This window comes from Drosophila erecta, unplaced genomic scaffold, assembly GCF_003286155.1.
Source record: "Drosophila erecta strain 14021-0224.00,06,07 unplaced genomic scaffold, DereRS2 tig00000000-arrow-pilon, whole genome shotgun sequence".
NCBI lineage: Eukaryota > Metazoa > Arthropoda > Insecta > Diptera > Drosophilidae > Drosophila > Drosophila erecta.
Window position 1 is genome coordinate 20,832,591 of NW_020825194.1, and position 22,856 is coordinate 20,855,446.

At 41.6% G+C, this 22,856-nt stretch overlaps 1 protein-coding gene and 2 non-coding genes across 3 annotated transcripts in view; all 3 read left to right on the forward strand.

Annotated features, from left to right (window-relative positions):
* LOC6551748 (hormone receptor 4) overlaps positions 1-22,856 on the forward strand; it is a 37,263-nt gene that overhangs the window by 2,361 nt on the left and 12,046 nt on the right. The window lies entirely within an intron of this gene.
* Trnag-ucc lies at positions 10,129-10,200 on the forward strand. The gene has a single exon. It is a non-coding gene; the product is annotated as a tRNA-Gly (tRNA).
* Positions 10,445-10,516, forward strand: Trnag-ucc. Its single transcript has one exon. It is a non-coding gene; the product is annotated as a tRNA-Gly (tRNA).

Below are 22,856 nucleotides of genomic sequence, written 5' to 3' on the forward strand. Positions count from 1 at the left end.
GGAAGGGATTGCATTTATGCAATCTGTGCGGATCCCTTCTTAAGAGGGGAAATGCCATTTTACAAGCTTTCAATTTGAATGTTCAAGGTTTAAATCAAGCATTAGACGGGCTTAAAAATCTCACAAAATATATTGTAAGAAAGCAAGACTTGGCATTTACAACGATTTGGAAAACGTGTTCTGCTTGAGCGATTTCAAAGCGATCAAAGTTCCAATCCAAAGTTAAATCGCTCACAACTCCGCTCTCCTGGGATCCAAGGCCTTATATGGCAAATTAAAGGCAAGCCCATCGCAGTTCTCGTATTTCCCCACCAGCAAAAGACACGCCACACAAATTGTCTTAATTAATTAATATCATAAATTTGCGACGGCGCTTAATTGCCGATGGAGAGCAGGCAGCAAAAAACAATAGTCGTATCAGAGGCAAGAATAAAAAACAAATCTCTCATGGCAACTAATTAGCCAGGAAATGACCCCGACTGACCGAGGGGCATTCAGTATTCAGCATTCAACATTCAGCATTTGGCATTCAAGACTAGCTGGCTGAGTGACCCTAATCGACAGGAAGCTGACTCAATCTGGGAGCGAACTGCAGTACAGGGCCAAATGCAGCTGGCACTGTTGCGATCTTGGCTGCTGCACTTCACCGGCAATCAATATTCATAAATCTCTTGGCAAGGGTTAACCAATTAATAACGTGACCCGTTTATCCGTTTATTTTATATCACTCGGCTCCTTTTCGCCTCCTTTTGTCAAATCAACCTGGGTGATCGTACCACGTTTTCCAATGAAAATCCCAGACAGACTCACTCGCACACAAAGCCTTTCAGCATTTGTCAACGAGAGGCGACGTTGACACCGTCGACAACAAACACGAACGAATGAAAGCCAACAGCCAAGAAAACTGCAAGAAAATTAAGGCAGCCATCCGGGCTCAGTGCACACATGGCACACTGGTTCGCAGGTTCTATGGACAGTTCTTGGGAGGAATTCTTGGGTTTTGCTGGAAGAATTGGAGCTGCGCAAAATCAGTTGCTTCCCTTGCATTCCTGGATTCCAAATAGACTAGAACCCCTTTTAAGATATTATAGTTATTCAATAGAAAGTGCTTTTTGGCATGCAGAATTTCTAGAATTTCAATTAACCTGTGACCTTGGTTTAACCAGACAGGAAACTTGTTACCATTCAGTAACTAACGAATGCAAATTGGGAAATCGCTGGCATTTCCTTTATAATGTTCAGCCTGTGTGATTATGATTATGGCTAGTTCCCTTCAGTCTTGTATTTTTGGAAAGTGCTTTCCTAGGATAGGCTGAGCTCTGCACCTCCGTTTGGCCAGGGCCTGACCCACTGTGCAGCACAACCTTTGTTACCCTGTGCCGAACGGAAATCGCTGACATGGACCACACCACAGCAGTCAAGTCAGCCAAACCGAAGCAAGGAAACCAAGCCAAGCTCAAACACAATCTCCAGAAGCTTGGCACTCAGCGAGGCTTGCCTAATGTTTAATTAAGGTGATTGCTGTGCGGTCACCTGGCGATGTTGCTGCTGCTGCTGCTGTTGCAGTTGCTGCTGCTGCTGTTGTGGTTTTGGCGAACGACAACAACACCTCACGATCGCCAAATTGGTTTGTAAGGATAAGCCGTTCAGTGCGGTTCAGGCACTTCGGGAGAGGGAAAAGTAGGAGACCTGTGTCAAATGCCTGGGCCAAAGGACATCTCCAAAGAAACGAAACTGGCAGTCCGAAGCTGCAGCGGTGGCCTTAATGAAGATTAATTGCAATCAGCGAGCCACTTGAGCCGCGATTAATTGCAGGAACCAGTGGAAATGGAAATGGAACCAAACTTCCTCCTAGATCTGCAAACCTGCAGACCAACAGACTTCACGCTGGTACTGAGGTACTGATGATGATGATGCCTTTTGGAATGGTTCACAAGTTCACGACTGCGACGACGGCAACTTAATTGCCGTTTACATGGGAGGCTAAATTGTGATTGCTCCCGGCCAGGCTTTGTTGGTGGCACAATGCAGTTGACGGATGGCGCTTGGGCCCCCATTTCCCCACCGCTTGCATTGGTGGCATGAGGAGCCCATCGGGGAGATTCGTCATTGCCAGTTTAGTATAATCAACTTGAACTGGTTCAAATCAAAAGTTGCGTTAGGTTCGACACATTAGCATAATACGTGTGGGCCGAAAAAGTGTGCCACAAATGGCTTCGCACAGGTCAACTTGATTATTATTATATTGTTTATCAGCTTTTATTTGCTTTTTCATATGTATATATTTTTTATTTTGCATCGTCACCTGCGGTCTGGAAGTTGGCGCCAAGTCTGCGCCTCTGGCCAAATCAAATCAAATCGATTTGGAACTCTAAAATGTATTTACCGAAAGCCGCAGCATGTGGGCTGATTTTTGGTTTTTGTGGTTTGCATTCGAGTTAAGTTATAATTTGTGTAAGCTTTTTGACAACTTTCAAGTAGGAATAAATTGCCATCACGAATCTAAAAATACTAGCTTAACTCAGAAGCTGAAGGCAAGAGAAGAACGTGGGATTTATCCGGGCTTAAATACAGCTCAAATCTCATTAAGGGAATGAGACAGTTACGCTGACTAGAGTAACATGTCAATTTTGTAAGTTGAAGTTGATTTAGCTTACCCACAACTGGCGAAATTCCCCATTTTTCCTTAGTTTGCCATTCATCGTATTTTTGCATCTCTGAAACACATCCATAAATGGTAAGCTTATCTTAGAGATCCTAATCAATCGCTATCGGTTAAGTGGACTTCTTGATCTCGATAGAATAACGCCCACACTTCGGGGGTCAACCTGTCGGTGTCTTGTGGCGGAACCTGGTGGCAGCCCACGCAGATCAGCCTCGGAAAAAAAACCCTCAACAAACCCAAATCCAAAACCACAATCATTTAAATATAGCGAAATCGAACGAGTGATAGAAAAAAAGAACTGTAAGCGGAGTTCAGTGGAAATCGGTTGGATTTTCGTTGAAAAACCGCAAAACGCGTTTTTCATTTGCATAAAAAATTGCTGTCTGTAGCAGGCAATCGAACATGCGGCAGACGGAGGAGTGTGTGTGTTGGGGGACCAAGAGCAAGACCAAGCCCCAAAGTTGATTTCATTCATGAGGCACTGAGCTCCATTCATAAGCCGAGCATTTCTAGTTTAAGGTAAGCCACACTGGACACCTACGATCCGCTGGAGAGTTGGATACTGCACACGAGATACTGCAAACTGCGAACTGCAAGCTGCAACTGCAACTGCAACTGCACATTATTTATAACATTTTGCCGTTTTGGGGTCACATGTTGGCGTGTGTTGCAAATTAAATTTGCAAATTATAGGCTGTCGCTGGGGGTTTCCGGTTAACGACCAAAGTCAGTCCTTCGCCGCAGCAGCAGGCACACTCCCGCTCATCTTTTGCTGCACCACAAATAAACTTCAGCCGTGGAGTTCCCAAAAAAAAATAATATAAGATGCATATATGAAGCGCCCAGCTTTTTGGCTCAGCTGCACTTCATCACGCTCTTCTTGCCGGCGGCGCGGGGGTCCTCGTCCCATGACAACTTCAATGGATATTCACACACAGCTGGGCCCAAATATGGCGCATTCGGCACAAAATGGTCTCGTCCCAGCCGTGTTTTCGGCCACATTTGAACTGTCATGCCCCGACGACCAGCAGGCTGGAACACCCGTGCTTGGCCAGCAGCAGCATTCAGTTCCAGCTTTCGGCTGACATTTTGAAGCGACATTTGAATGTCAGTCACCGCTCAACATCCCGCCATCATCGTCGGTCCGTCCGTTTGTCGCCTTTTATATTTCTCATTACTTCACATTCTGGCCAACGGCTTCAGTCTAGAGCGCTTGAGCCGCTGATGCTGACTTTCTGGTGTTTCGGTTAGCGGTTGGCGGTTGGCGGCCATTACCACCGTGGGCTGCCCAAGATGGCTTAGACAAAAGTGCGCAAGGAACGCGGCGGTGATGCGAGGAGTTGAACTCTGCATGCCCTTGATTTTGAAATCTGCTTAGGATCAACAGGCTGAAAGTTGCAGACTTTGATAAATATAAAAGAAACGGAAAGAGAAATATGAAGTACAAAAAAGTTTAAACATTTTTGCCAAGATACTGTGACTCCTTGATTTAAAGAAGTAAAATAATTCAAGAATAACTACAAAAAAAGAAAAATATACCAAAATATTTTGCTCCTCATTTTCTGATTTCCTAAAACAACTTATTTAAATAAAATTAAAAAAAATAAAAATGTAATTGACTCGCAAGCCTCTGCAATAAAATGCCGCCAATTACAATTTCACCTGTACCTTTTGTGTAAGTCGATTCGAAATGAAGCTTTCGAAAAATCCCCTCTCCTTCATTGAGATCTCGCCTGTCCATCATACCCTGGCCGCACATCAAGGGTACTCCACTCGAAAAACAGGGGCAGCCATCATCATCGCCGGAGATCACAGATCACGCAAGATTTCCAGCTAAATATGGTAGCCAAATAATTTACATCAGCTCTTGTGCTCTTTATTGTTCTGTTTGCTGAAGTCGCTATATCTTTTATAGTTGATATTGTGGCAGTTGTTGTTGCCGTTTAGCGTGATTTGAAGTTTCATGTTATTGCTCTTCTAGTTGTTTCTTGAATTTTTAGTGGGCGTAGCGCGCGCCTTGCTGCCCACTCGAGGATTGCCTTTTTTAGAGTGCCGCTGCTTGTTGTTTGGTGATTTGTGCTTGTGATTTGCGTTTGGTTTTTTATCTATATACACACACAGCTTTTTTGACTGCGAGAAATTCGATTGGTGGTCAGTGTCTGGTAGCCAAGTTTCAAGTGCGTCCTCCCCTTGTGCCATTAAAGAAATCATCAAGGGGCTTTTGTGTGCTCACGCCACTTGACACATTTCAATGGAGGGAAACAGACAAATCAGAAAATAGCTGCTCCCCGTTCCATTTTCAAAGTCCGAAACTCACAAATTACGCGCATATTTTCTAATGAGCTCAACCATGCCGCATATCGCCATGGTTCGAAATCATTCGGCTCGCACGCAGGAAAATTCTGAAAGAAATGCGGATTCTTTTTTCCTCGGGTGGCACCAAGATTTATGCGTCTCCATCCGCCGGCAACCGAAACCCCTTGGCACCACCGACCTCCACCAACCTCCACCAACCTCCACCAACCTCCACCAACCTCCACCACCTCATCATCCTTGGCAATTGGTGCCAACTGATGGCTTGGACAGACGCATATCGTTAGCACAAAAGCCAAAACTGTCCGCTGGCATTTTCGGTTCCATGTCAAACGTTGAAAGACGCGACAATTTGTGGACCAGCAGAAAAGTGGGCAGGAAGGAGGGCCAATTAGTGGGAGGATGGGGCAGAGCCAGCACCTCTTAGTCATCTGTCTGTTGATGGGTTAAGTGGCAACTAAAGATGGGCGGAAAGTTGTTGAAAAGCACTTTCCACCTTGCAGAAACTCTTTACTGAGCAAGGTTGGTTTGTAGCATTTTTAAGGGAATTTTTCACAAGTTTTTCGATCCCTAAATAAAATGTTAAATTATTTCCTCCGACTTACGTCCAAATCAAGTGTGAAATAGTTGATGAAAGGAAAGAGTATTTGCAATTAAGACTCTGCAGCATAAACAATGATAAATGCGATTTCCCAACTTTTTTGAAGATGTTAAAAAAGTTATCACCTAAGTGCCTATAAAATGGCATATTGACGTTAAGATACCCCTTTAAGTACCAACTTTCCCATAACATATGCCAGTGCAATCGCTGTGTTTCCTGCTTACCTCTCTCTGCCTTTTCCCCCTACGTGACCCTAAAAATAGGGGAAAACTGTAACCAAACTTACCAACTTTGCCAACGGGCCCCCGCAAAAATAAAGTCTAATATAAGATAAATAAAAGTAAAAGAAGTCAAGCCAGCAGCAAGTTTTTCCAAATGCGACACGCGTTGACTTTGGGCCACTGCCGCGACTTGGTATATTTTTTTTTGGCCGTCTGTCTGTCGCTTTTGGCCGTGTGTGAGTTTCTGGTGGAAGCTGTTGCCACTTCCTCGGACCTCTCGCTCGCTCAGACGGCGACACTGCATTTGAACAGTGGAACAAATTTGCAGCTGATTTATGTAAATCGCCGACGAGTTTTATTTAACTTTTTGTCGCTGGTTCCCAATCAGCGTATTGAATGCTCCCGCTCAGCCGCCCACCACTCCCTAATCCTCCGGTGCACTACTTGCTGGCTTTCTTCTCTTTTTCCTCCGCTCGGTTTTTATTTGATTATTTTTTTGGCTGCTTTTGATGCCGTTATGTGGCCCAAGTGGCTGGTGGCGTGTGTATCTGAGAGATACAAAACTGCAATTCATTCAGCGAATTTTCGGTCGTTATGAATGGAGCAACCCACGCGTCCATACTAAAGTGGCTCTTGTGGCGACCGTAGTTCTTGCTGCTGCTGCTGCTGCAAATGTCAACTGATGTTGGAAATGATGCGACTTCAGAAATCAGCTATGACTTTTTTTAAAGATCTTTTGTATGAATTTTAAAGTACTATCTAAAATTCGTTGTTAAAACGAAAGATCCATAAAAAGCAAGACATTTAATTCTATTTAAAAAAAATAATAATATTTTAGACAATATTAAAAGACATACACATCCTTCCATATTGCACTTTTTAGTTATGTATAATTATATTGATTGGAATAATTTCTTACTTAACGCTTTAATGTACAAACTAAAATGCCTAGGAACAATCGTGACTACAGTTTATTAATTCGAAAGCATGGTGTCTCATATAGTAAGTAATTATACAAGACTCCTTTCAGCTGTTGCAGGCACCTTTAAATATTAAATAATTTTTCAAGTGCCAAGGAGGGCTACCCTTCTCTCCCCATCGAACCCATAAAGTCCAAGCAAAAATCGATCAATGCCCCAGAGCTGTCAGACATCGTGACAAGCGGCAAAACCAAAGCTCAACTTAAACTCTGGGGTTATGGTTTGTTTTTCCTATTTTTCCTATTCCGCTGTTGGCCAATATTCAAATGCAATTTATGTCATCGCGGCTTGCATTTATGCATTTATGACGTCAGCCTGGCCATGGGAAGTGGTTAGTGCTAGATGTAGTTGTTGTTAACGTTGTTGTTACTGTTATTGCAGCTGTGGCAAGTCGTAAAATTGTAATGGCCGCAAAAAAAAGCATTCTACACGGCGGAGGAGTGGGAAATAAGCCATTCACGAATAAGATTTTGCGATCCATAATGAATAGCGCCAGAGTGCAAATTAATTACGAAAAACCTTAAGTTTAGATTTTACTGGTGCCAGATACTTTTATGGCCGAAGATACGTTAAGATAATCCCCGCATTAATGTGCATTTTCTCACATATTTAACAACATACTCTTCGTCCGCTTTCACGTGGAGAACCAAAACGACTAAAGAAACGATTCTAGGCCAAATAAAAAGAGTGTATATTCCGAACAATGGTAGCCGTTGACAAACGCCTGAAATATGATAGTTCCGATAGAGGAAACGGTTCTCCAGACGATTAGTTCGTTTCCTACCCACTGAGCTTTTGAGCCGCAGAAACATTTCATTGATGGCCGAGATGGCATTCGAAATGTTTTCATTGAACGAATCTCGCATTTGACAGTTAATTTGTTTGCATTGACAATGCGCTGGGAAAGGCACTTTCCGGTTACCCGAATTTTTGTTAAGTTTCGGATCTCGGATCTCGGATCTTGGATCGTAGACATGCTAATGCGGTTCCGGTGTGCCTGGCTAATGGCCAAGAGGCAGCATCTTGCCATCAACATCTTGGCCACGGCCATCAATTTGCATTTGCTGCCCACATTTACGACTCGCGTGCCCTTTTGGCACCTGGGGTTTTCCAAAGTTTTGTCTTGAGCCTCGTTTCATTCATGATTTCATCATCGATGCGATGTGGGCGCAGTTTACTACGATGCGTTTGTTCATTCATAAAGTAAAATGAATGAAAAAAAACTCTTCATTAACAACGCGTGCCCTCCCCTAACCAAATCCCAATATCTCTTTCACTTCTCGACCAGTTGGTTAGTAACCCAATACTCGCTTTTATTTGGTTAGTCTTGCATTCAGGGAATGGGAATGGGAATGGAATGGAGTGTACTTTCCATATCTTGATTTGCCGCTGGCTGCATCTTCTCGCTTGGCTCGCTTAATTTTAGCAACATTTAACCCAGTTTTCGGGCGCTGCATCTTCGTTTGCTTAATTTTTTGTTTGCTAATGAAGTGTCAACAACAAATTGAATGTCTAACATTTGTTGCATGTCGCCAGTGGAACACAAACAACACGGGCCACAGCCATAGTTGAACATATGTCTGTGTCTTTGTTTAATGCTTTAAATAAATAAAATGCGCATGCAATTGCTGAAAAAAACGAGTGGAGCCTCATACTAAAAGGCAAGCTGTTGGTGAATACCCTTCTTACTATTAAAAGCTATACTTATTCAAGCATAGAGCAGCATTCAAATCGAAGTGATATTCAAACAAGTAATTATTTTAGTTAATTATGTTGGTGCTGAACATTTCTTGCATATTAAAATAAATTCAGCAATAATATTCTAATAAATATATATTATATATATTAAAATAATAAAAAAACCGAAAAATTGTTTATAAAAAAATATACAATGAAATGCTGCAGTTTTGACTACTATCTCCACTAACAGCATCACCACTATGCACAATTTACTTGCTATCAACTTTTCCGGTGCTTCCATCTTCCACAAGCAACTCCTAATCCATCCAATAACCATTCAAATCCACCATTCAAAGAGCATTAATATATAATTTATGCCAACACGTAGCCGCCACGTAGGCAGAGGCGAAACGGCAACGAACAACATGCCCTGGCCGAAGGCACAAACCCAATTCATTCATTTGGTGGCTGTTTGGTGTTGCAGTTACTGTGTTGCTGCTGCTGTTGCAATCATCGAACATCGCTTGCCAAGTGTGTCGACTGCGAAGTTGGCAGAGCAGCTACTGCAAAGAGCCAAACTAAAGTTAACATCGACGACGACAACAACAACAAAAACCACACGATCAATTTGCATACAACGGCGGCCGTTTTGTGAATGAAAAAATATTTTCGCTTTTTTTTTCGGATTTTGCTTTCGGGCAAGTAACAACAACAAATTAAAGCAACAAATGCAATAAATTGTTAAATTTTATTATTCTGCGCCGCAGATACAGGGTGCTGCCGACTTGTGCGACCTACGCACAGAGCACAGTGGACACCACAGTGGCAACCCACACAGCACAACAAACGCGACAAGTATCTGTATCTGCAAGATACGCAAGACAAACTACAGACTGCGACTGTGTGTTGCGGCTAATTTGATTTCGGATTTCTGCATTGGCAAACGCTTTGCCAACTAAGTCAAAAGCTGCCGATTGTTGTTTCTGCGGTTTCGGACGCCAACACAAAAGATACGGCCTCAGATACAGATAGATATTGCTCTGGAGATGGAGCTACAACTCGGTTTTTGTTCATTGATCACTTGGCGCTGTTCTCCCCCCCGCTCCCCTGTTGATTCATTCATTTAATTTTCTATTTTCTGTTTCTGTTGCTGTTGCTGTTTCCACCGTTTACTTTTCATATTAATTGCTGGCGATGCCGAGACGTAAATGTGATAATAAATTATTACAGCAAAAGACATTTACTGGGTGGGCGTCCATTACAACAACCATAACAGCCAGCGACAGACACTCAAGTCAAGTTGAAGCCGATGTTGTTCGGATCGGCTGGTTGCCTTTGTGAATCGATCAGCCGACTGTTTGCTTTATTCGTTTTCAATGCGTTTTAATTATATTCATAAGAAATATAGTTGCACAAAGTGTTTCCTGTCGCCGCCGAGGGAAAGAGCTTACTAAACAGAACCAATTAAAAAGGCTGGAAGAGAAATGATTCGACACTTGTACTGCCAAGGCTAGCCACCCCGTAAAAAACATAAATCACAAGCACTTCCAGGCAAATATTATAATATTGCTTGATAATGCAAATGGAGATGTAGTTGTCAACGAAGTTTTCCCAACTAATTGTCTGTACATAATTTTTATGCTGTGATTAGCTCGCGGAGATTATGTTGCGTCGGTGGTGTAATGGTTAGCATAGTTGCCTTCCAAGCAGTTGACCCGGGTTCGATTCCCGGCCGACGCACTTAACTTTTTTTTATACATTTCTAAAAATGTTAATTATAAAACAAAAAAAACCGAGAAAATAAAGTATTAAAGGTACAAAACGAAAAAAAAAAAACCTAACCTATTATCATAAAAAAACAATACTAGGTCTGTTTTATTTGAAAAATGTAGATCTATTATCTCTATTAGATATATTCTTTTATTTAACTTAACTCTTTAATACTTTAATTTATAGACACATCTGATTTCCTTGCAAAAATGTGGCGTCGGTGGTGTAATGGTTAGCATAGTTGCCTTCCAAGCAGTTGACCCGGGTTCGATTCCCGGCCGACGCACATTCAATTTTTTTAAACTCCAAATCAAATGTTTTCAATGGCTTCCTGATCTCATTTTTGAAGATAATGAAACCTACTTTAAAACGACTAGGCTCAATTGTGAATTGCGCTTACTGACCACTTGCCACCCTAAGCTAATCGTCCGAAATGCACATAATTTTCTGAAGCGATCCTCAACTCGCAACCAAATTCCATGCACTTAACGCATCAGTTGCACTCGCCCAGAAAATGGAAACCAGCCCAGAGAACGAACGGAAAATGATGACAAGCGAAATGAGAATTTATATGGGAAGCCATAAAGAAGGCGACGCATAAATAACAAGGCGTTCCAACCGAAGCATGGAAGTATGGACTCTGTGCAACGCCAACCGGCAGCTCGAAGATCAGAACCCAGAAAATCGGGAGAGGCTGCCGCACGCGCAACTAACTAATTAAATTAAAGGCGATCTCGCCCAGGTCTTTCGGGGTTCCGGATCGCATCGGTTCGGTTTTGGGGTCCGTTATGCTGGGTGGGCGGTTGCGGTCGGGCCAAACTACTTTGTGTGTGAAATTTATGTGTGATAATTCAAAAAGCCAGCAGGCGGCGAATGCCAAAAAGTTCCCACACCCCCACTAGACGAAAATTGATCGCGCCTAAGCAAAGTGTGCATATTAAGTGCACCCACTTTCCAAACCAAATTGGCAAACGCCTCCATTCTCCGGCAGATCGGTTACGTTTCTGCTAGCTTTTTGCCTTTTTTTTGCCGTTTTGTCGAGCTGCCTTCTTTTCACGTGGGGCCATACACTCCTCCTCCACCTCCACCTCCACACAAAAAGCGAAAATTCTGCGTGCGAACTTGGCATCGACAAGTGTAGAGGAAGCGTATGGATGACGTCGTAAAATGTTTGTGGCCGGTTTTTTTGTTTTTTGTTTGTTTTTGTTTTTGTTTTGCGGGGGTGGTTGATTCTCACATATCCACCCACCTGAGGCGTTGATCTGCCAAATGTCGGTCAGTCACGAGGGACACATACAGATGCAGAAACAGATACAGATGCAGATACAGATACACATACTGTATGCGATGAGTTCAAGGGCGTTGGAAGCAAACCTTCTTGGCACACGCCACAGGCTGCAGAGAAATCTAAGACGGAGGCGTTTTGGCACGCTTCGATCTGGATCTGGAACGCCTCTTCGCCATTTTGGCCCCCACGCCAACGTGCAACTGGCCGCTTGCAACTTGCAACTTGCACTTTTTGCCACTCTAGATGCGTATGTCATTGTCGTCTGGTCGTGTGCCGACTCAAATAAATCAACGTGTTGCTGCCTATCTTAGGCATCCGGTTCGCCCAGGCTCAATGCATATTTCTACCCAATATTTCTTATTACCTCGTTCTTTTTGCATTTTTTTTAGCTTTTTGTTTTTAGCGCATTATGCAAACGGCGACTCAATCAAGGCATTTTATTAAGCATTTTCAGGGGTTTTAATTTGCACTGGTTGAGTCGCATTGTTGTTGGCTGTTTGGAGTCGGTTCTTTTTTTGTTTTTTTTTTTTTTTTTTGATATTTTTGCTCTTTCGGCCATGTCAGTGTGAGGCTGCAGCCACAAACATGGCAGTCAACAAATTTACGACATAATAATTTACATTTATCTGCTGCAACGAGGCAGTCAAAGTGCCACAGCAACAAAAACAACTGGATCGCGGCATAAGTGCGTGTGTGTATTAATAACAAGAAAGGAAAAGTCAATTTCCCCATGGTCGAACTAAAAATGTCCTTGCAAGGCAACGAAAATCCATCGAGCTGAAGCATGAATGTACAGACATACAAATTATGTTTATTACAGTAGCACTGCTCTATTTAGAATATTTAGAATTATTCTTTTTTGTATTTGTTTACAATCATAATAAAATCATTTGCTACATTCTAATAAAATTTCTTTCAATATCTTTCATTTTGCTCGGTATATGCTTGATTTTAAGACGACTTCGTTTACGTTCATTTTATATGACAAACCGACCTCAAAGGATGTTATTACCCGTTCGTAGGTCTCCACAGGTGAGGGTATCAAAAGCCAGCGCCATGTTGTTTAATAAGTTACCTTCTTGCGATATGTCGACGTCGGGCGCAGACGTCGCCTCTTTATCAGTTTATTACTTGGCAAACTTTTCATTTTAATATCATTCGCATTTGCGCAATGCATTTTGTGGTTTTTGTTGTTCTTGCTGTTTGTAGGTTTTTTATGCCGCAGTTGAGCGACTTTTAATTTTGAACGCCTTCTTGGCAAGGCCTTTGCAAAGGAATCGGGTTGGTTGAGCGACTAGTACGGCGACGGCAAAGATGATAAATGCTTACCGGTTTTGCCTGTCAACCGGTAGGCAGAAATATATTGAAAAACACAATAATACTATATGAAATCAGTGGCTGGCATAACGACTGGTGCACTTTGAACCGAGTGCCACGTGTGGAAAACATTTCTCGGTTCAAAGTCAAGGCATATCGCCCCCTTTTTCTCACTTTCTCTCGGCCCGGAAAGTTCGAAAATCGATAGAGCTAAACATTGCCGGCACAGTTCTCCTGCGAATTCCCCAACTTTCTCACTAGCCCCCTCTCTTTCCCACTCTGTCTCTCATTTTCTTGGCATTTCGCTTTCTCTGGCTTGCGTAAACTTTTTTGTGGGCCCGGTGAATTTTTATGAATGAATGCGGCAATTTATAGCATACTTAGCAGGGCGCCTGCGTCGCCATTGCGTGGATGTGTGCGTGCGCGCCTATCGGTGTGTTTGCGGAAGTTTGCGATGACGAAAGCAAGGCCCTATAATGTCCTTGACTGCGGAAAGTTTCACACAACAGGTGGAATTTTAAAGATGTCTGTGTCTGGGCCTGGCTTTTTCCCCCTTTTCACTTTCACAGAATTTCGTTTGACGCAGTTGGGCGGGCGGCGAACAAAGTTGCGCGTCTCGTAAATTTTCATTAGACGATTGTACAGTTGACACCGCGGCGATAAAAATAGTTACAGTAATTGAGGACCAACAAGGAGTGTGGAGTGCTATTTTTAAAAAAGGTAACGCCTTTGGGGGCGAAAGAAAGGGACCGAGGAATATTAATAAATATAAATAATGGGAATAAATATTTAACAGCGCAAGAAACTCAAAAATATTTCTAAATCGATTTTAAACAGATTCAAAGTTAAAAATATAGTCCAAATAATTGTTGCATATAGAATGTTCGTCCGCAAGCTTAGATTCATCTGCTTAGTTCGTGGGCTTGAGCGTCTAATTCAAAAGCAAATTTGTTGGCAGAATCTTCCCAGACTGAGTCGCAACACGTTTGCATGGTGAAATGTTTTGTTAAAAATAGTCGGCTGAGAACCTGACGTGGCTAACGATGATTAAGCCAGCCATGAAATTATTAACTTGTTTTCACGGCTCTCGACACAAATGTTACCATACATGGTGTGCTGAGAGGGAGAGAAGCGAAACCGCAATTAAGCACAAATCACAAAGTTTGCCCAAAATTGGTTAAGACCAGTCGAAGGGAGCCAAGCAAAACAAGCGAAAAGGCCGAAACGACGAGATGATGGTTGAAAAAATAAAAACCAGCAGACACTAAATTTGTGGTGCCTACTTTTGACCAAATTTGGATGGGTTTCTTTTATGAATTGTATAATATGCTCGTACAGTGTCCGAGCACTAAAATCACTTTGTTACTTGACCTGTTTTTCGACAGCGGCTTAAAGAGTGCCAAAATAAAATTACACTTTTAAGTGTCTGACATTTCATTAAAGCGTTTTCAATTCGCCTTTTTTTGGTTTCTTTCGATTTTACTGGAAACTCGTGAATGAAACGGCATGAAGTGAGATCTTGAGGCACATTTATATCGCTGTCCTCGCCGCTAGGTGCATCCAACAATTCGCCGTTAATTAAGAACAACATTCGCAATGATTCATACTGATGCATGTTAAGACTTTTCCACTTCGTGTTCAGCATTAATTTGCCGTGAGATTATCAACATTAGACCAGGAGCAAACAGATTAGTGTCCGAAATCAAGTCTAAATCAGCAAGCAGACATCTTTGAAGTTCAGTTAGATCGAGAGCTGTATACTCTAAGCATTAACCACTTTATGAATTCGTGTTAAAACAGTTGTCCAAAATAGAAAACACTTACTTCGACTTTAAATTAAATAAATATGGTTCTAACCGGTATCTTTCGTTACTAATATTTGACATTTAAACACGTTTGCACCGTTTTATGAACTGTTGGAAGTATTTATGTTAGTTATTTATTAAAAATTCCTAATAAATAATACCTCTGCGGTCTTAAATTCAAGTTAGATCAGCGAGTGATGTACCTTATTTTCGTGAGAGTATTTCAAAATCCATTTGAAGCAGCAAGTTGTCAGTTGCGGCTAAGGAAATTCCATGTACCTTACAGATAGAGAAAATACTGCAGGGGAGCGATGGAACGAAGTGCAGAGCACCGAGATCCAAAAAACTATTTGAAGTTATTTTCGCACAACTTGGCCTGACACTCGTCTGTGTCATTGTTGTGTTGGTGTTGGTGTTGCATGGGCTATACGTGGCGTGGTTTTGTTGTAAAAGCGTGCCAGTAAAGTGTTTTTGTATGCCAGAGTGAGGAAAGCAAAGAAAAAAGTCAACTACAAAAAACAAGGCGAACAATGTAGGCGTATTTTGATTATGATAAACTGGCGAATTATGTTGTCACTTTGCATTTTTCTTATAGAATGAAATTAAATTTTATAAGCGCTCTGCAAGTCAAGAGAGTTGTCCGATTTGTTGTTGTTGCTGTTGCTGGTGCTGTTGCTTTTGCTTTTGCGGCCATAAGACTTGGAAAATATTTACATGTCATGGCATTTGAAGGGATTTATGTGGCCCCAATGGAGACCTGCCTGACGTGTAGACGACGACACATTCACCCCGGACTTTCCGCCATGAAAAATTATGAAAACGCGCCCAGGAAGCCGAAACACATACGAATACATCAGAATTGTATTAGCCATCGCAGGAGGTGGAGAAGCAGACACCAAAACTTAGTAGTTTCTGGATTCTAGATTTTAAATTCTATATTTTCGATTTTAGATTCCTTGCACTGCTCTTTATTCCGCCCAATTTGTTTGGCTTAGCCCAGAGATCAAAACTGTATAGACAGACGCTGTTATAGTGCCGATTCCATGAGTACTCGTATCTGGGGCTAAATATAGCCCACGCGAGCTATTTTTATCGTTTCACGTAACGAGTATTAGCTGCTGATTATTAGTGAACAACAAGCGAAATGCTTTCAGCTAATTATTTGCCGACGTCAAGTTCATGAGAATTTGAAAGTCTCGAGGAAAACACAACTATGACGTCGCCTCCATCTAAACAAATCCAAACACAAGCCGAATAAATGTGTGGGGGTGCGAAGTAAACAAGGCCCATCTATATGTCTGTGCTCCACAGATTTTTTCGGCTAATTATAGGCTTGCAATTTCTGGTTCGTCATGGAGGAAGGGGCGTCTAAAAATACACCGAAAGGAAGCGGAGGAAACAAGGAAATGGGCCACTAAATCAATAAAAACACCCAGCACCAACGACGTGACACACTTCAGTTTGAATCAAAAATTCCACTCGACAACACTGCGAACATTAAAAATTACAAGATATATCGGGAATGTCTCGGACCAGCTCTCCTCTCTCATTTCATCGCTGGGATATATATCTATATAGATATAAAATTAATGGCAATCTGGCAGCGTAAACAAGACGAAATTTGTTCTCTAGCCGTGTGCCTTGGCCCATTGTCCCACAAGCAGATAGTTTTGTGTCATTAGCCCAAGATGCGAGGGACTGCCATCCAATCCATATGGCTGAGATGGAAAAGGCGAAACGAAAACTGAAAATTAATGATGCAACTGCGAAGTGTGTCACGGATGCCCCCAAGAAGCGAGAGCCCAAAAGACACATTTCCTCACAGATATTTTACCCAGCACTCACAGGCCAAGGAATCTGCTCATTAGCAGCTGACAATATTGGAAATTGGTTCGCATTCGGCTGGCCCGGTTGCCAGGCCCCCTTTGTGCCTCTAATCAAACGGACACATTTTCCCCGATATCGCCAGCTATAACAGATATAACAGCTATAAGGTATACTACAGTGTCTGCCTATATTTAGCCGTGTGACATCTATATATCCGTCTATATTATGCTGATTGACGCACAATGCTTTGCAGAGCGGGTTCTGTGACGCTGCCCGACTTATCTCTATAGGGTTCTATATGGTTACACGTACGCAGTTTAATCTGCGATCTGTTACCTGTAATCTGTGACGTTCATGCCAATTGATAAGGAAACATAATAATTCGCGACTCGATGGGGGAAAATTTGGGTCAGGAAACCCACATTCAAACGTCAGACAAATGTGTTTTATCTAATTATGATTAAGAAGTGAAGCAATGGAATGATCCTCAATTTTATTAAAAGTTGCATCATACTTCCAAAACTATTTAAATAAATAGTTCTTGAACTACAAAAATAAGAATTTCTCATTTCTAAGCACTGCATAGACTTCTTTCCCAATACATAAATATAGTGAGAAATCTGTAAGGCCCAAAGTAAGAACGAAAAGCCCACTAAAACACTTCCTAAGAAAATATCTCACTAAGCCAAATGAAAAACAATGAAAATCAATCATAAAACGAGAACTTGGATCATTCGGCATATGCAGCCGTAAAAAGTTGCGCATTTGTCACAATTCTAAAATTAAAAGGCCCCAGAATCTTTCATTTTACCCAGCACAACAAATCGTAATATAAACTATCAACGGCATTTAGTGGGATTAACTTTTTGTGGCCGAGACGGCACTCTCATAAATATCCAAAAAGCGAGAAAAAAATCCAAAAGAAACGCTGCCCATGCACGCCCCATAAATAAAGCCATTAAAATGGAATTCAACGAATTTTCAGCGAGCGGCAAAATGCATACGCCCAATCCATCAAAACGAGCGGAGATATGGTAAAAAAAAAAAGAAAAGGCCGAGAAATGCAGCCAAAGGTCTATTTTATGCACCCATGTGATTTGCCAATCATTGTGTGTGCTATTTTTAATTTTCGCCCATCGCCCAAAGAACCGAAATTGAACGTCATTGGGAAAATAGTGTACGAGTATGTAGTGTGTGAGTTCCTAAAATTACCTTGACCGAGCGTGTAGAAAATAACAAAAGCCTATAAATAGATGGGGGAAATCAGCGTGAGCATCCAAAAGCGAGCGGAGCTGATTAAGCGCCACAGAATTTATGAACTTGACGTGGAAAATTTATATTGTAATTATTTTGCTATTTGCACGCGGCGCTTTTCACGTCATTTCTGTGAGATCGATGGGCACTTGCCATTGGGATGCTCGGATCCTAGGATCTTTCGGTTCATTCGATTCTTTCGAATCTCTCTGCAGTTAATTGTTTACTGACGTATCCAGCGGATCGCGAGATCGCCGCCAGACCGCCTGCTGACTTTGGCCAATTTAGGTCTTGTTTCCTTTGGGCGGCACACGTATTTGCTCTGCTTCTCTATTTTCTCTATTTTCGGCCAGCTGATTGGGCATTTTAGCCAATTTTCCCCCTTCAGGCGGCCGCTGTCAATCTCTTTTGCGTCTTTGGCCTGGCCATAATAATAGTAAAATAAAGATGAACGAACGTATTTTTGATTTGTTTTGCTTTTCGATTGCTCTCTTTTTGTTTTGGCTAAATATGTTCATCGACAAGCCGTTTTAAAATTAGTGCGAGTGAGCCACGCGTTTTATATTTAGAAGATTGCCATGTTTTTCGTGTGCGCCAAAAACAGGAGCATGAGTACTTATCAAACACATTCGTGCAATCTATTTGCGATGCCATTTTATTTGACCCACTTTCACCAGACGAATCAGGCTGAGTCGAGCGGCTTATTCCTAATTGGGATTGCGCCGAGTTATTATTTATGAATATTCATGTTTGTGCCAAAACTCATAGAGTTTGCAATTAGACAAGAGCTTTGCGGCTGTGGGCAGCTGCTAAACAATTGCCAGACATTTGGATTTTCGCTTTCCAAAATCGAGACTGACAAATTGGACAGCGCAGAGAAAGTGTTAGCTCGCACATTGCTAAAAATCCTGAAAAGTATATATTAAATTCGAAATTAAACTTATTGCCACGATACGTGAAAGCAGTTCGAACTTGTGTGTTCGAACTTCTTACAAGTCAAGCACTACTTCATTTTGAACCACAAATATTTATTTAATTTCTACAAACACCTGATCCCTAGAGTTTGTTAAATCAAAAACAACTTTAGAGCCTCCATGAATTCAGCCTAATCTTTCCAGATTTACGGGCCATAAACTGTCACCATCCAATCACGTTCAGGATTTTCCAAGGAAGCGACTGCAATATTTTTAATGCCACTAATTAGCTTACTAATTTCTAAAGTTTTATGCACTTGTTTTGGAATACTGACAACTAATAAAAAACCGAAAATCAAATTTAATTCTCACCTCATTTTTCGCCGATCTCCCAACACAGGGGGGAAAATGGCGCTGGAGGTGTCTCTCAGTTTCTCAGTTTCTCTGATTCTCCGTGTCCCACCGAGTTCCCCGCCCACTCCATGTCTCCGCCGCTCTATTTCAGCCAATGGAATATTTTTTGAGGGTCTCAAAATGTTTAAATTTCTAATTTGTGTCTCTGAACAACAGTATTTCCCCCTTTTGCTGTTGACTGCAGCAATTTACGGCAACATGCCAAGATCATAAAGCATATTATGATGCTCATAAATTAACTGAAATAAATATATAAACGAAAAAAAATCAACATTTTTTCTATGAATTTTACAACGAAAATTATACGGACAGACGTTGAATAATATTCAACTTTTCTCTCTGCCTCGATTTATATTTTATGTCCTGACAATTAACAAGTTGGGAAATTTAAGCACTATCAAAACGGTTACTTCGCTATAATTATATGTCAAGTGTATATATGCGACATAGGTATATAAATTTATTCACACCTCAAATCCAAAGCCGCTGACGACGCCCACTTGTCGATTGGTTTATGGCTCTCACCTATTTGGCCGAAACCAAAATGAAGTTGGCTTGCGTAATGCGCAGCAGCAGCAGCAACAGCAGCAGCAGAAATTAAGTGCGTTTTCACGCGATGTGAAAACCCTACAAAGACCCCATTGGCAGTTGGAATAGGGCAAAAAAACAAAACAATTTCAGTGCCGAGGGCAATCCAAAGAGTTGCCAACCAATAACAAGTGAATAGAAAGCCACACAGCCACAACTCAAGTGAATCTCATAGATACACTTGTATCTATATATTGGAGTGGAAGCGGGATGGCAGCAAACGAGTTGCACTGCCAGTCAATACGCTTTTAATTACAGCCTACGCGGGGCTAGAGCTGTAACTCAAAAGTTGCCCTAACAAAACTTTTCACCATTTACGGCAAAACGCGGACCTTGGCTAAAAAGACAGACAAACAGACACAAGCTCGACTCGATGGCATTGATGGCAATGTTTGTTTGTTGGTTGGTTTGTTTATTTGTCAGCTTTTGCCTTTTGTATTTGTATCTGCATTTGTCGTGTATCTGTAGCCGTATCTGTATCTGTGTCTGCGCTGGGCGCGTGCCATGTGTCATCTGGCTTGCGACTCGAGAGCTGCGACTTGCGACTATCTAACGCCTCTGCCCCATCAGCCGTCGTCTCCCCAATTGACCCACGCACGTTCAGCAACGTTCTCAATGAGATAACACGGCTGAGGAAACCCACACATCTGTGAAATTGGCATATAGACAGATATAGATATCAATGCGACGTTGGATATTCAGATAGGCAAGGCACCATGAATCGAACTAAGCACGCAAAAAAGGGTGAATAAATTAGCAGATCATGGCGACTCGCAAGGGGTTTGTTTTTTTCAAGATTTATCAAAAAGTTTTTGAGCAATGATCAAATATAAATAAAAAGTAAACAATGTTATTAACTCTTTGCAATCACTTTGAATAATTATTTTACAGATATTTCGTTAAAAGTAACCCATATGACTGCTGCTTTTGAAGTAAGAAAACTTCATAAAACTTCACCTTTCGCCACTGAGCACAAGCATTTATTAGATGTCTCACTTCGAGTGTACATAGGCCCACATCGTCTGCGATCGGTAATTAGTTTGTTAAAACCACAAACAATCCAACAATGAATGTGTGCCAATTTATGTCTCTGTGTCGTCTGTGTTGGGCACGTTTATTGGAGACCCGACCTGTCCTGGGTGCGCTGGCTGCGAGATACTGCCTCCAAATTGGGGAAAAGGTGCAGTGCTGGGACTGCCAGTCATCACCTGGGAGCCCAGCTGGGCCTAAGTCAGTAGAACGCCCCCCATCCGAATGGCATCCGAATGGCAGCCAACCATGTCCATCTTTGGATGAACGGCAATCAGACAGGCTGGCAGCAGGCAGCGAGCAGCGAGCAGCGAATAATTTACAATGGCCACAAAAGTGTATTTTTAGATTGTGCAAACTATTTTCGTGGGTGTTTTGTCAGGGGCTGGGCACCCTAGACCCACCACCACCTTAATACAAGTATGAAACAACAACAGAGCACCAAAAACAACGTCACCAGAAAATTTACGTTGAAAAATTATAGAAAAAATATAGAAAATTTCTGAATAGATTTAGCTAAATTTAGCGCAATGAGTTTTCATTTTACTCGCTACCGACTTGATGCAAATCACACACATATAAAGCGCAAGTTTTCAGTGGCGTACGTTGGCCTACAGGTGGCCGACGGTTTCTATTTGGCCATTTTCTTCGCTCTATTTTAACAATATCCCCCCTAGATTTCCCTGATCGGTCAGCATTATGTGAAGGTTAAAAATAATCGGGAGCGATGCGATTTGTATTTATTTTGTTTGGCAAAAAACTTTCACATATGAGGCAAAGTTCTATTTTTGGGTGGGGGCGCATATAAATGTATCTGTATCTGTATCCGTATCCCTTGTGTATCCGCCAAATATCTGACGTACTCAGTTGTTGTGTGCTGCTCAACTTTTTGCCGGCAAAAAAAAAAACAAAAAGAAAACATATCTTCAGGTGTTTATTTTTAGGTCATGGCGTGTGCTCTAATCAACACACAAAAAAGTGTCTCGGTTGTATTGGGGTTTTCTTAATTAACCCAAATCACTTTAGTTAACCCACCCATAAGCTTAGACTGTGAATATTTTTATTGGAATTCCTTTACAGCGTCGCCTCAATTTTATTTTCGCACTATTTCCAACTGCAGTTTTGTTTATGTTTCGCAGTAAAAACATTTGCGGAATTATTGCCTCTGCACATTGCACATCTGACGTGCAACCTTGTCCTTAGCACATGAAAACTGTTGTTTCGTTTACAATGTGAACGAATGATAAACATATGAACCAAAATTCCAAATGCTGTCAATTTCGGAATACAGAAGGACACAGAACAGAGAATCGCGGAATTTACAATGTTAGGAAATTATTAATTGAGCTAAATTTCATAAATAAGACAGAAAAATAGAAACATATCCGTGTTATTTTTTTTAGATATATATAGCGAACTACATATTATAATTCTTGAGATTTTACAAGTGAAATAAATCAATCAACTTAAAAAGTCTTCAATCTTATAAGTTTCTCACGAAAATCAGTCACCAGAACCTATGTTTATACCAGTCTCAAACGATTCCACTGACGCGTATAAATCAACCGCATTTCATTAAGTATCTTCCAAATTGGTGGAGGATTCATAGGAATGTTTCTTCACTGACCTTTTGTATTCTCAAAAAGCTTTTAGAGAACTTAATTGTCCGAACTGCCTTGTTGGAGTTAATAAAAGTGCCCCAATTACCCAGAAATGGCCCAAACAAATACCCTCTTCATAGACACCTTAAGTGAAGTGTTTTAGACAGATACTTGCCAAAACACTTGCCCCTCAACTATTTTCCAAACAATTTCTACCCTGACCTTTGCTGGCTACCGTGAAAAGTATCTCGAGTATGCAATAATGCCAGACATAGACCCGAATACTGCCCATAAATGGTCAAGTGAATCATTTGTTTAGAAATTGGTACATTTTTGGCGGCCGGCTCATGCAAACCATTTTGGATGGATCTCACTTGTTTACGTCGATGCGAAAATTGCTATGCCTAATGGGCCGCAATTTTCGCGCACACTGATGACGTATTTCGGGAAATCATAACATTTGCCAGCCGCTAAAAGTCTCACACCAGCGCACGAATCGATGGATACCCAGAGATACTATATACATACTTATACAATATGGGCATGGTATGGGGGTACCTGTTGTATTATTTTTACCTCAAGCGAGACC